The sequence below is a fragment of the Callospermophilus lateralis genome, unplaced genomic scaffold (assembly GCF_048772815.1).
Source record: "Callospermophilus lateralis isolate mCalLat2 unplaced genomic scaffold, mCalLat2.hap1 Scaffold_590, whole genome shotgun sequence".
NCBI lineage: Eukaryota > Metazoa > Chordata > Mammalia > Rodentia > Sciuridae > Callospermophilus > Callospermophilus lateralis.
Window position 1 is genome coordinate 701,766 of NW_027514552.1, and position 13,980 is coordinate 715,745.

The window sequence follows — 13,980 nt, forward strand, 5'->3', positions numbered from 1 at the left end:
AGTGGACGGATGTCCCCTGTCATGGGCTGTGTAAAACACATGGACGATCCGGCACTGATTGTTATCTAGAATGACTTCTGCCTGAACTACTATTGGAGAATTGTTGCTGATATACTGCGGTTCTTATACCAGTAAACTGGAATGAAGGTAATTTCAGGCTGCAAAGGAATAAATTGATTTTACTAACTGGTTTTTGGAAAACACTGCCATGAAAAATTATCAATATGTTCATAAAGGAATCTACATATCTCTTCACAAGGGTTTTACTTAATGGGGGAGGTGGTGAGGTCTGGATATAACTGAACTGTCCATTAGTAGGTAGAACAATATCATGGGAATCAGAGTGCACATTCCGGTTTGACCTCAATCTAGGTAACATGGATTCATCTCTGTGTAATAGGCCTGCTTGTGAAAAACACAATGTAGAGCTCCAAAAGCAGAACGATACTTTCAGAATACCATGTTATGTTTGTAAATAGACAGACAGATAGATATACAGAAATCAAAAATCTGAAAACGGTCTGGAAGTGTACATTTCTATAACTTACAATGTCAGTAGTGGGGGATTAATAGCAGATCAAGAAGACTGTATCTGCATGAGAAATGGTTCAATTTTTGAAAGAGTTTTTTAAATGAAAATGGACAAAAAATTTAAAGGGTTACAGTAAGTGTTGAGGAGTGACTTGGCAAAAGGAGCACAGAGGTGAGAAAGAATTAAGTAGAGTTCAGTAGAACCAGGTATAATTTCTGTACACATGACTCCATGAACAGGAGCAAAGGGGACACTTAAAGAAATCATAGGACTAAGGAGAGATCAGGATTAGGAGGGTTTGTACTAGTCTAGAAATGCTGACCTGAAAACCAACTAAAGTTTCAACTCCTTCTTTTGAGGAACATTAGCTGTGCCGTGCTTTTCAAAAATGACTTGTCATAACTGATTGATGCCCATGTTAGCAACTCTTCTGAAATTACGTTGAAAGTAGACTAATGTGAGAGTTTCTCTTTAGAGAGAATTCAAATTACTTGCATAGGAAGTGGCAGCAGGTCTGGGGATGTTGTAGCTCAGTGGCAGTGACCTTGCCTAGCTTGGGGCTGGCCTGCCATGGACTTTCACCCCAAACACTTGCAAGAAAAGAAAAGGGAGGGAAGGGAGAGAGAAAGTTGGAAGGGAGGAAGGCAAAGATGGAGGGATGGATGGAGGTACAAAAGAAGGAAGAAGAAAAGGAGAAAAACCAGGAAGGGGGGAAGGAAGCAAGGAAGGTAGGAAATAGGGAGAGCACAAGGGCAGAAAAAGGACTGAGTCACTCAAACAAAAGGCAAGGACACAAAGAACAATATAGGCCATAAAAGCTGTTTGAACGGTTTAGTCAGCTTTAGAATTTGAGTGACATCAAACTGAATGTTATTATGACTGGATGGAATCTTCCTACTAACCCCGCCTTGGCCTGGCCTAAACCAAATCAAGGGGTGGGTGGCATGGAGAGGAATTCTCTCTGGCTGGAGTGGGAGGGACCTAAACATGTGGCACTTGAGGATGCACTGGGTAGGGAAGGGGACAAGACTCCCCTGATGGGCAGTTGAGACAACAAGGCTCCTGGGAGCCCCTGATCATGGCTCCCACCGCCATACGCACACCACCCACCATATGCTCAGCCCCTGAAGGGGCTCACAGTGGTCTGCTCCGTTGCCTGGTGCAGGTTGGAGTTCCTGACCAAACACCTGAGTGTCCACAGCCTGTGTTGGCCTGCCTGGGCAGGCTGTGGTTGTGGTGGCAAGAGCCAAAGCTGTCTTGGCATGATGGAGGAGCCAAGGGCTGCCTCTCAGCCATTCTAGTGGTTGATTCTGGAAGAAGCACCCCGGGTTGTGGCAGCATTGTCCGAAGACATGAAGCCAGGCCATCTTCCTTCGGGCTTTCCTTGGGAGTTGATGATGTGTACAGCTCTTGGATTTTTTCCTGTTCTCTCACTTTTCTGGAGAGCTTTTCAGTCGGTTAGTAGCAGGCTTTACGTGGGAAGAGAAAAAAGGCTGGCTCTAAATCTTGCTGGACTTATTGAGGCAAAATGTGGACTTCTTGATAAAGTGAGCCTTGTTGAAAAAGAACATAAAGGCTTAGACTCATCTTTAAAGGATTGCAGGTTTGAGAAGGGTTCAAGGGAAGCACAACAGCTGGAGGCAACCTACGAAAAGCTGCATAGGTCCGAATCCAGCCATGGCGTTGAAATGCTCTTTCTAGAAGAAGAGCTCAAAGCACAGAAGGCTAAACATGGTCAACAGGATGAAACGATGGCGCATCTATCAAGAGGGATACAGTCCCTCCAAGGTGAATCTGAATCCCTCAGATCACAAATAGCTGAAGCCAAAACAAACTGGAGACTCTTTCAAGTGAATGAGGAAGAACTGAAGCTGGCAATCAAAGAGGTTTTGAATGAAGGATCCCTACTTCCGCAAACGCAGAGACCAACAATACAAGGAGAAGCTGAAGCACAGAGGGAACAAGGAGGTGTCCAATATAAAGCAAAAATCATATTAGAGGACTCTAAAGTAGCTGGAGAACAAGTTCTAAGGGACACCGAAAATCACATGGAGTCTCTGAGTGAATGCTTGCTGAAGACGAAGGATAGATCTTCTCCAAGCCTGGGAGCCCAAAGGGATGGTGGTCACCTGGAACTGGGAAAGACGAGTGAACCCGAAATTGGTGCTCACTTGGAGGATGAGTCCAAAGGAGCTTTGAGGAACCTGGTTTATGGTGATAAGCTAAAGGCCTCCTTAGAAATCTTGGAAGGAGGAAGAAATCAAAAATGTACTTTCTCATCTGAAGTGGAGAAAACCACGGAAGATCTTACAGAACACCTTAAAAGTCTGCAGACTGAACAGGCATCCTTGCAGTCAGAAAATGCACAGCTGCGAAGTGAGAATGAGACCCTACAGAAGAACTTGAAAGTCATGATGGAAGGCTATCAAGAAAATACGATGAAACTGCACACGAAATTAAGAGTGGAGGAAAACTACCATGTGGAGCAAGAGGAGAAACTTTCCAAAGTCGAAGAAAAGATGAGCCATACAATAAAAGAGCTGGAGACCTACAGAAAGAGAGCCCAATATCTTGAAGAACAATTGCAGAGTACCATTCATTCCTGTCTGGGGAAGATTATTTCCTCTGAGAAAGAAGCACATGCCAGTGAGTTGGCAGCTCGGATTGCTGAAAGAAACCTCAGCTATTTCAGGAAACAAAATGCACGCAACAGACAAAAATTAACTGAGAAGGAGCTGAGATTTGAACTTGTAGGAAAAGATCCCTATGATGCACTGGATGTTTCCAACTCAGCAATGGGCAGAAAGCCTTCTCCAAATGGGCCCTCACCAATAGGTCACCCTTCATCTGAAAGGAGACCTCCTCATTTTGAAAAGAGTGGTCCACTCACACTCTCACCTTTCACTCCAGTGGGAGGAGGAAGAGGGTCAAGGGGCCCTGGAGAATCCTCTGGACCATGCGACTAGCAGTAAAGGAAGAGAATCCAGCTGTCATAAGTTCACCGATTTTCAGAGAGCACCTTCTCAGACTGGGCCCCTCACTCCTCCAGGGGAACAGGCCAGCAGGCTGATGATCCCTCCGCCAGGCCAACCATATTCTTCTGATGCACGTCTTCCTCTACAAAGGCAAGATAGGTTTTACTCAAATTGTGGTAGAGCATCGGGACCAGCAGAACACAGAATTCCTAATATGCCTCCTTTGGACTCTGATGTGCCTGATTCACCTCTCCATGCTGAAAACCAAGCAACTGGCTCTGGCTCTGTGTTGGCACCTTTCCCTCCAGTCAGAGGTGCCTTGTTTCCAGTTGACCCAAGGACTCAGTTCCTGAGAAGAGGACCTTTTTTTTCCTCCACCTCTCCCAGGAAACTTGTCTGGGAACCTGGAGATTATTTTCCACCTGACCCGCCACCCACTCCATTTCCAATGTGATGTGTCTATGCAGGGAGGGTGTTTTCCTCACAATCTTCCCCCAACAGCTGGAATTCAGCCCTCTACACCCCCATTCTGAAAGTACAAGTGAGTTCCCTGAAGGGTTCCTTCCACCTGCAAATGAGCCTGTTACTCAACATCCAGAACCAAACAAGAAACCTCATGCTGTTGCTCTCTCTTCAAATGTAATTTGACTTATCTCTCATTTTTACTTTTTAAGTAACTGCTTTTACATCAGTAATTGACTATACTTTGGCTCCAATTGAAGCTCAATGAAACAATAATTCTTAAGATAGTATTTTGTAAATAAAGATGGTTTACGTAGGAATCTTCTGAGTAAATTATTCCTATTTTATTTTATTCCAGAGAACAGCATTTAATCTGATGAAGCCACTCTTACATAAACAAGAATGGGAGTTCTAGGTACTTGTAATCTAGCTGATGGAAATATCTTTGAAACTCCCAAAAAAGAAGTGCATTTAGTATGACTGTAGCAAATGTAAAGTGACTTTGGGCTTAATGAAGAATTGTCACTGATTTACAGACTGGTTGGGCATTTCAGCTAGTTTTTCCATATCAGAATAACTAGAGCATGGGAGGACTAAAGGAGAGAACACAACTAAACATGTCAGGGAAACAGGAGATCTCAACTACAAAGAAAAATGTAGACCTCTTGTTTATATTGGTTGCTTAAAACATTACATAGCTCTTGAGATACCATATTTCCTACATTAGATTCAAGTGAGTTATGAACTCCCATTTTCACCCCATATACAGATTGCACAATCACATTGTTTACGCATCCACATTTTTACAAAATGCCATATTAGTAACTGTTGTATTCTGCTACCTTTCTAGATTCTACTATCCCCATCTCCTGCCCTCCCATCTTCTCTCTCTATCCCATCTGCTGTAATTTAACGCTTGGGAATTGGAAACCACACTTTAAACTCACTCTCCTCCCCTTTTTCCCTTCTGTCAAATTACTCATCATCTTCTTCTATTTCTCCTCCTCCTCCTCCTCCTTATACCTTTAATTCATTCATCATACACTCATGCATTGGTTCATTCATTCCTTTCACATATGGTGTTGGGGATCCAACTCAGGACCTTTGAAAGTGTGAAGCCAGCACTCTAGTGCTGAGCCAAAACCCCAGCACCTGTCTTTTTGATTTTATGACTGTTTGTATGAAATTCAGAATCACATTCTGCTATGGTTTACTGATATGTGGATTGACCTAGTCCTTGTTTTCTGGGAGACTTTTGGAAAATATACATGAATTATTAGGAGATTGAAATGAAGAAACAAAGAGGAAATTCCCCAATTTCTTATTCTTAGAGTCCATACTCTGACTCTGCCTACCTACTGTAAAATCTTTTAAACCCTTACTCCCCATTTCTATATCATTGCCAACAAGTGAACATTCACTGCCCTACAACAAACCAGAGAACTCACATTGAACAATGTTTCCCCAGTAGAGACCAAGACACAATACTTATTAAAAAAAATACCCTAGTTATGAGTTAGTAGGTAAAGCTTTATTTGAGTGTTAAATGTGCTCTAATTATGTGTTTGTGTGTTTGTTGATGTGTGTGGTGTGTGGGTGTGTGTGCTTGTGTGTGAAACAAGCACTGAGGTGTAAAATAAATGCAGGATTGCAACGGCCTTCTTAAAAATAAGAAGCAACTTTATCACATTTGAAGCCCAGTGAAGAATCTGCCTGATACTTAACCTACAATTAATTGAAATGTGAAAAATTCAGGCCTCGAAAAACAAAGCCAACATACATACTGAATCTAATCAGTCTGTCTCACCTGTTTTCTAATCACTCCTTTCAATAAACCTAAATTGCCAGCATAAAACATCAGTTGTTCTAAACGAGTGGACGGATGTCCCCTGTCATGGGCTGTGTAAAACACATGGACGATCCGGCACTGATTGTTATCTAGAATGACTTCTGCCTGAACTACTATTGGAGAATTGTTGCTGATATACTGCGGTTCTTATACCAGTAAACTGGAATGAAGGTAATTTCAGGCTGCAAAGGAATAAATTGATTTTACTAACTGGTTTTTGGAAAACACTGCCATGAAAAATTATCAATATGTTCACAAAGGCATCTACATGTCTCTTCACAAGGGTTTTACTTAATGGGGGAGGTGGTGAGGTCTGGATATAACTGAACTGTCCATTAGTAGGTAGAACAATATCATGGGAATCAGAGTGCACATTCCGGTTTGACCTCAATCTAGGTAACATGGATTCATCTCTGTGTAATAGGCCTGCTTCTGAAAAACACAATGTAGAGCTCCAAAAGCAGAACGATACTTTCAGAATACCATGTTATGTTTGTAAATAGACAGACAGATAGATATACAGAAATCAAAAATCTGAAAACGGTCTGGAAGTGTACATTTCTATAACTTACAATGTCAGTAGTGGGGGATTAATAGCAGATCAAGAAGACTGTATCTGCATGAGAAATGGTTCAATTTTTGAAAGAGTTTTTTAAATGAAAATGGACAAAAAATTTAAAGGGTTACAGTAAGTGTTGAGGAGTGACTTGGCAAAAGGAGCACAGAGGTGAGAAAGAATTAAGTAGAGTTCAGTAGAACCAGGTATAATTTCTGTACACATGACTCCATGAACAGGAGCAAAGGGGACACTTAAAGAAATCATAGGACTAAGGAGAGATCAGGATTAGGAGGGTTTGTACTAGTCTAGAAATGCTGACCTGAAAACCAACTAAAGTTTCAACTCCTTCTTTTGAGGAACATTAGCTGTGCCGTGCTTTTCAAAAATGACTTGTCATAACTGATTGATGCCCATGTTAGCAACTCTTCTGAAATTACGTTGAAAGTAGACTAATGTGAGAGTTTCTCTTTAGAGAGAATTCAAATTACTTGCATAGGAAGTGGCAGCAGGTCTGGGGATGTTGTAGCTCAGTGGCAGTGACCTTGCCTAGCTTGGGGCTGGCCTGCCATGGACTTTCACCCCAAACACTTGCAAGAAAAGAAAAGGGAGGGAAGGGAGAGAGAAAGTTGGAAGGGAGGAAGGCAAAGTTGGAGGGATGGATGGAGGTACAAAAGAAGGAAGAAGAAAAGGAGAAAAACCAGGAAGGGGGGAAGGAAGCAAGGAAGGTAGGAAATAGGGAGAGCACAAGGGCAGAAAAAGGACTGAGTCACTCAAACAAAAGGCAAGGGACACAAAGACCAATATAGGCCATAAAAGCTGTTTGAACGGTTTAGTCAGCTTTAGAATTTGAGTGACATCAAACTGAATGTTATTATGACTGGATGGAATCATCCTACTAACCCCGCCTTGGCCTGGCCTAAACCAAATCAAGGGGTGGGTGGCATGGAGAGGAATTCTCTCTGGCTGGAGTGGGAGGGACCTAAACATGTGGCACTTGAGGATGCACTGGGTAGGGAAGGGGACAAGACTCCCCTGATGGGCAGTTGAGACAACAAGGCTCCTGGGAGCCCCTGATCATGGCTCCCACCGCCATACGCACACCACCCACAATACGCTCAGCCCCTGAAGGGGCTCACAGTGGTCTGCTCCGTTGCCTGGTGCAGGTTGGAGTTGATGACCAAACACCTGAGTGTCCACAGCCTGTGTTGGCCTGCCTGGGCAGGCTGTGGTTGTGGTGGCAAGAGCCAAAGCTGTCTTGGCGTGATGGAGGAGCCAAGGGCTGCCTCTCAGCCATACTAGTGGGTGGTTCTGGAAGAAGCACCCAGGGTTGTGGCAGCATTGTCCGAAGACATGAAGCCAGGCCATCTTCCTTCTGGCTTTCCTTGGGAGTTGATGATGTGTACAGCTCTTGGATTTTTTCCTGTTCTCTCACTTTTCTGGAGAGCTTTTCAGTCGGTTAGTAGCAGGCTTTACGTGGGAAGAGAAAAAAGGCTGGCTCTAAATCTTGCTGGACTTATTGAGGCAAAATGTGGACTTCTTGATAAAGTGAGCCTTGTTGAAAAAGAACATAAAGGCTTAGACTCATCTTTAAAGGATTGCAGGTTTGAGAAGGGTTCAAGGGAAGCAAAACAGCTGGAGGCAACCTACGAAAAGCTGCATAGGTCCGAATCCAGCCATGGCGTTGAAATGCTCTTTCTAGAAGAAGAGCTCAAAGCACAGAAGGCTAAACATGGTCAACAGGATGAAACGATGGCACATCTATCAAGAGGGATACAGTCCCTCCAAGGTGAATCTGAATCCCTCAGATCACAAATAGCTGAAGCCAAAACAAACTGGAGACTCTTTCAAGTGAATGAGGAAGAACTGAACCTGGCAATCAAAGAGGTTTTGAATGAAGGATCCCTACTTCCGCAAACGCAGAGACCAACAATACAAGGAGAAGCTGAAGCACAGAGGGAACAAGGAGGTGTCCAATATAAAGCAAAAATCATATTAGAGGACTCTAAAGTAGCTGGAGAACAAGTTCTAAGGGACACCGAAAATCACATGGAGTCTCTGAGTGAATGCTTGCTGAAGACGAAGGATAGATCTTCTCCAAGCCTGGGAGCCCAAAGGGATGGTGATCACCTGGAACTGGGAAAGACGAGTGAACCTGAAATTGGTGCTCACTTGGAGGATGAGTCCAAAGGAGCTTTGAGGAACCTGGTTTATGGTGATAAGCTAAAGGCCTCCTTAGAAATCTTGGAAGGAGGAAGAAATCAAAAATGTACTTTCTCATCTGAAGTGGAGAAAACCACGGAAGACCTTACAGAACACCTTAAAAGTCTGCAGACTGAACAGGCATCCTTGCAGTCAGAAAATGCACAGCTGCAAAGTGAGAATGAGACCCTACAGAAGAACTTGAAAGTCATGATGGAACGCTATCAAGAAAATACGATGAAACTGCACAGGAAATTAAGAGGGGAGGAAAACTACCGGGTGGAGCAAGAGGAGAAACATTCCAAAGTCGAAGAAAAGATGAGCCATACAATAAAAGAGCTGGAGACCTACAGAAAGAGAGCCCAATATCTTGAAGAACAATTGCAGAGTACCATTCATTCCTGTCTGGGGAAGATTATTTCCTCTGAGAAAGATGCACATGCCAGTGAGTTGGCAGCTCGGATTGCTGAAAGAAACCTCAGCTATTTCAGGAAACAAAATGCACGCAACAGACAAAAATTAACTGAGAAGGAGCTGAGATTTGAACTTGTAGGAAAAGATCCGTATGATGCACTGGATGTTTCCAACTCAGCAATGGGCAGAAAGCCTTCTCCGAATGGGCCCTCACCAATAGGTCACCCTTCATCTGAAAGGAGACCTCCTCATTTTGAAAAGAGTGCTCCACTCACACTCTCACCTTTCACTCCAGTGGGAGGAGGAAGAGGGTCAAGGGGCCCTGGAGAATCCTCTGGACCATGCGACTACCAGTAAAGGAAGAGAATCCAGCTGTCATAAGTTCACTGATTTTCAGAGAGCACCTTCTCAGACTGGGCCCCTCTCTCCTCCAGGGGAACAGGCCAGCAGGCTGATGATCCCTCCGCCAGGCCAACCATATTCTTCTGATGCACGTCTTCCTCTACAAAGGCAAGATAGGTTTTACTCAAATTGTGGTAGAGCATCGGGACCAGCAGAACACAGAATTCCTAATATGCCTCCTTTGGACTCTGATGTGCCTGATTCACCTTTCCATGCTGAAAACCAAGCAACTGGCTCTGGCTCGGTGTTGGCACCTTTCCCTCCAGTCAGAGGTGCCTTGTTTCCAGTTGACCCAAGGACTCAGTTCCTGAGAAGAGGACCTTTTTTTTCCTCCACCTCTCCCAGGAAACTTGTCTGGGAACCTGGAGATTATTTTCCACCTGACCCGCCACCCACTCCATTTCCAATGTGATGTGTCTATGCAGGGAGGGGGTTTTCCTCACAATCTTCCACCAACAGCTGGAATTCAGCCCTCTACACCCCCATTCTGAAAGTACAAGTGAGTTCCCTGAAGGGTTCCTTCCACCTGCAAATGAGCCTGTTACTCAACATCCAGAACCAAACAAGAAACCTCATGCTGTTGCTCTCTCTTCAAATGTAATTTGACTTATCTCTCATTTTTAGTTTTTAAGTAACTGCTTTTACATCAGTAATTGACTATACTTTGGCTCCAATTGAAGCTCAATGAAACAATAATTCTTAAGATAGTATTTTGTAAATAAAGATGGTTTACGTAGGAATCTTCTGAGTAAATTATTCCTATTTTATTTTATTCCAGAGAACAGCATTTAATCTGATGAAGCCACTCTTACATAAACAAGAATGGGAGTTCTAGGTACTTGTAATCTAGCTGATGGAAATATCTTTGAAACTCCCAAAAAAGAAGTGCATTTAGTATGACTGTAGCAAATGTAAAGTGACTTTGGGCTTAATGAAGAATTGTCACTGATTTAGAGACTGGTTGGGCATTTCAGCTAGTTTTTCCATATCAGAATAACTAGAGCATGGGAGGACTAAAGGAGAGAACACAACTAAACATGTCAGGGAAACAGGAGATCTCAACTACAAAGAAAAATGAAGACCTCTTGTTTATATTGGTTGCTTAAAACATTACATAGCTCTTGAGATACCATATTTCCTACATTAGATTCTAGTGAGTTATGAACTCCCATTTTCACCCCATATACAGATTGCACAATCACATTGTTTACACATCCACATTTTTACAAAATGCCATATTAGTAACTGTTGTATTCTGCTACCTTTTCTAGCCTCTACTATCCCCCCTCTCCTGCCCTCCCATCTTCTCTCTCTATCCCATCTGCTGTAATTTAACGCTTGGGAATTGGAAACCACACTTTAAACTCACTCTCCTCCCCTTTTTCCCTTCTGTCAAATTACTCATCATCTTCTTCTATTTCTCCTCCTCCTCCTCCTCCTTATACCTTTCATTCATTCATCATACACTCATGCATTGGTTCATTCATTCCTTTCACATATGGTGTTGGGGATCCAACTCAGGACCTTTGAAAGTGTGAAGCCAGCACTATAGTGCTGAGCCAAAACCCCAGCACCTGTCTTTTTGATTTTATGACTGTTTGTAAGAATTTCAGAATCGCATTCTGCTATGGTTTACTGATATGTGGATTGACTTAGTCCTTGTTTCTGGGAGACTTTTTATAAAATATACATGAATTATTAGGAGATTGAAATGAAGAAACAAAGAGGAAATTCCCCAATTTCTTATTCTTAGAGTCCATACTCTGACTCTGCCTACCTACTGTAAAAACTTTTAAACCCTTACTCCCCATTTCTATATCATTGCCAACAAGTGAACATTCACTGCCCTACAACAAACCAGAGAACTCACATTGAACAATGTTTCCCCAGTAGAGACCAAGACACAATACTTATACAAAAAAATATCCTAGTTATGAGTTAGTAGGTAAAGCTTTATTTGAGTGTTAAATGTGCTCTAATTATGTGTTTGTGTGTTTGTTGATGTGTGTGGTGTGTGGGTGTCTGTTCTTGTGTGTGAAACAAGCACTGAGGTGTAAAATAAATGCAGGATTGCAACGGCCTTCTTAAAAATAAGAAGCAACTTTATCACATTTGAAGCCCAGTGAAGAATCTGCCTGATACTTAACCTACAATTACTTGAAATGTGAAAAATTCAGGCCTCGAAAAACAAAGCCAACATACATACTGAATCTAATCAGTCTGTCTCACCTGTTTTCTAATCACTCCTTTCAATAAACCTAAATTGCCAGCATAAAACATCAGTTGTTCTAAACGAGTGGACGGATGTCCCCTCTCATGGGCTGTGTAAAACACATGGACGATCCGGCACTGATTGTTATCTAGAATGACTTCTGCCTGAACTACTATTGGAGAATTGTTGCTGATATACTGCGGTTCTTATACCAGTAAACTGGAATGAAGGTAATTTCAGGCTGCAAAGGAATAAATTGATTTTACTAACTGGTTTTTGGAAAACACTGCCATGAAAAATTATCAATATGTTCATAAAGGCATCTACATGTCTCTTCACAAGGGTTTTACTTAATGGGGGAGGTGGTGAGGTCTGAATATAACTGAACTGTCCATTAGTAGGTAGAACAATATCATGGGAATCAGAGTGCACATTCCGGTTTGACCTCAATCTAGGTAACATGGATTCAACTCTGTTTAATAGGCCTGCTTCTGAAAAACACAATGTAGAGCTCCAAAAGCAGAACGATACTTTCAGAATACCACGTTATGTTTGTAAATAGACAGACAGATAGATATACAGAAATCAAAAATCTGAAAACGGTCTGGAAGTGTACATTTCTATAACTTACAATGTCAGTAGTGGGGGATTAATAGCAGATCAAGAAGACTGTATCTGCATGAGAAATGGTTCAATTTTTGAAAGAGTTTTTTAAATGAAAATGGACAAAAAATTTAAAGGGTTACAGTAAGTGTTGAGGAGTGACTTGGCAAAAGGAGCACAGAGGTGAGAAAGAATTAAGTAGAGTTCAGTAGAACCAGGTATAATTTCTGTACACATGACTCCATGAACAGGAGCAAAGGGGACACTTAAAGAAATCATAGGACTAAGGAGAGATCAGGATTAGGAGGGTTTGTACTAGTCTAGAAATGCTGACCTGAAAACCAACTAAAGTTTCAACTCCTTCTTTTGAGGAACATTAGCTGTGCCGTGCTTTTCAAAAATGACTTGTCATAACTGATTGATGCCCATGTTAGCAACTCTTCTGAAATTACGTTGAAAGTAGACTAATGTGAGAGTTTCTCTTTAGAGAGAATTCAAATTACTTGCATAGGAATTGGCAGCAGGTCTGGGGATGTTGTAGCTCAGTGGCAGTGACCTTGCCTAGCTTGGGGCTGGCCTGCCATGGACTTTCACCCCAAACACTTGCAAGAAAAGAAAAGGGAGGGAAGGGAGAGAGAAAGTTGGAAGGGAGGAAGGCAAAGTTGGAGGGATGGATGGAGGTACAAAAGAAGGAAGAAGAAAAGGAGAAAAACCAGGAAGGGGGGAAGGAAGCAAGGAAGGTAGGAAATAGGGAGAGCACAAGGGCAGAAAAAGGACTGAGTCACTCAAACAAAAGGCAAGGGACACAAAGACCAATATAGGCCATAAAAGCTGTTTGAACGGTTTAGTCAGCTTTAGAATTTGAGTGACATCAAACTGAATGTTATTATGACTGGATGGAATCTTCCTACTAACCCCGCCTTGGCCTGGCCTAAACCAAATCAAGGGGTGGGTGGCATGGAGAGGAATTCTCTCTGGCTGGTGTGGGAGGGACCTAAACATGTGGCAATTGAGGATGCACTGGGTAGGGAAGGGGACAAGACTCCCCTGATGGGCAGTTGAGACAACAAGGCTCCTGGGAGCCCCTGATCATGGCTCCCACCGCCATACGCACACCACCCACCATACGCTCAGCCCCTGAAGGGGCTCACAGTGGTCTGCTCCGTTGCCTGGTGCAGGTTGGAGTTCCTGACCAAACACCTGAGTGTCCACAGCCTGTGTTGGCCTGCCTGGGCAGGCTGTGGTTGTGGTGGCAAGAGCCAAAGCTGTCTTGGTGTGATGGAGGAGCCAAGGGCTTCCTCTCAGCCATACTAGTGGGTGGTTCTGGAAGAAGCACCCAGGGTTGTGGCAGCATTGTCCGAAGACATGAAGCCAGGCCATCTTCCTTCTGGCTTTCCTTGGGAGTTGATGATGTGTACAGCTCTTGGATTTTTTGCTGTTCTCTCACTTTTCTGGAGAGCTTTTCAGTCGGTTAGTAGCAGGCTTTACGTGGGAAGAGAAAAAAGGCTGGCTCTAAATCTTGCTGGACTTATTGAGGCAAAATGTGGACTTCTTGATAAAGTGAGCCTTGTTGAAAAAGAACATAAAGGCTTAGACTCATTTTTAAAGGATTGCAGGTTTGAGAAGGGTTCAAGGGAAGCACAACAGCTGGAGGCAACCTACGAAAAGCTGCATAGGTCCGAATCCAGCCATGGCATTGAAATGCTCTTTCTAGAAGAAGAGCTCAAAGCACAGAAGGCTAAACATGGTCAACAGGATGAAATGATGGCGCAT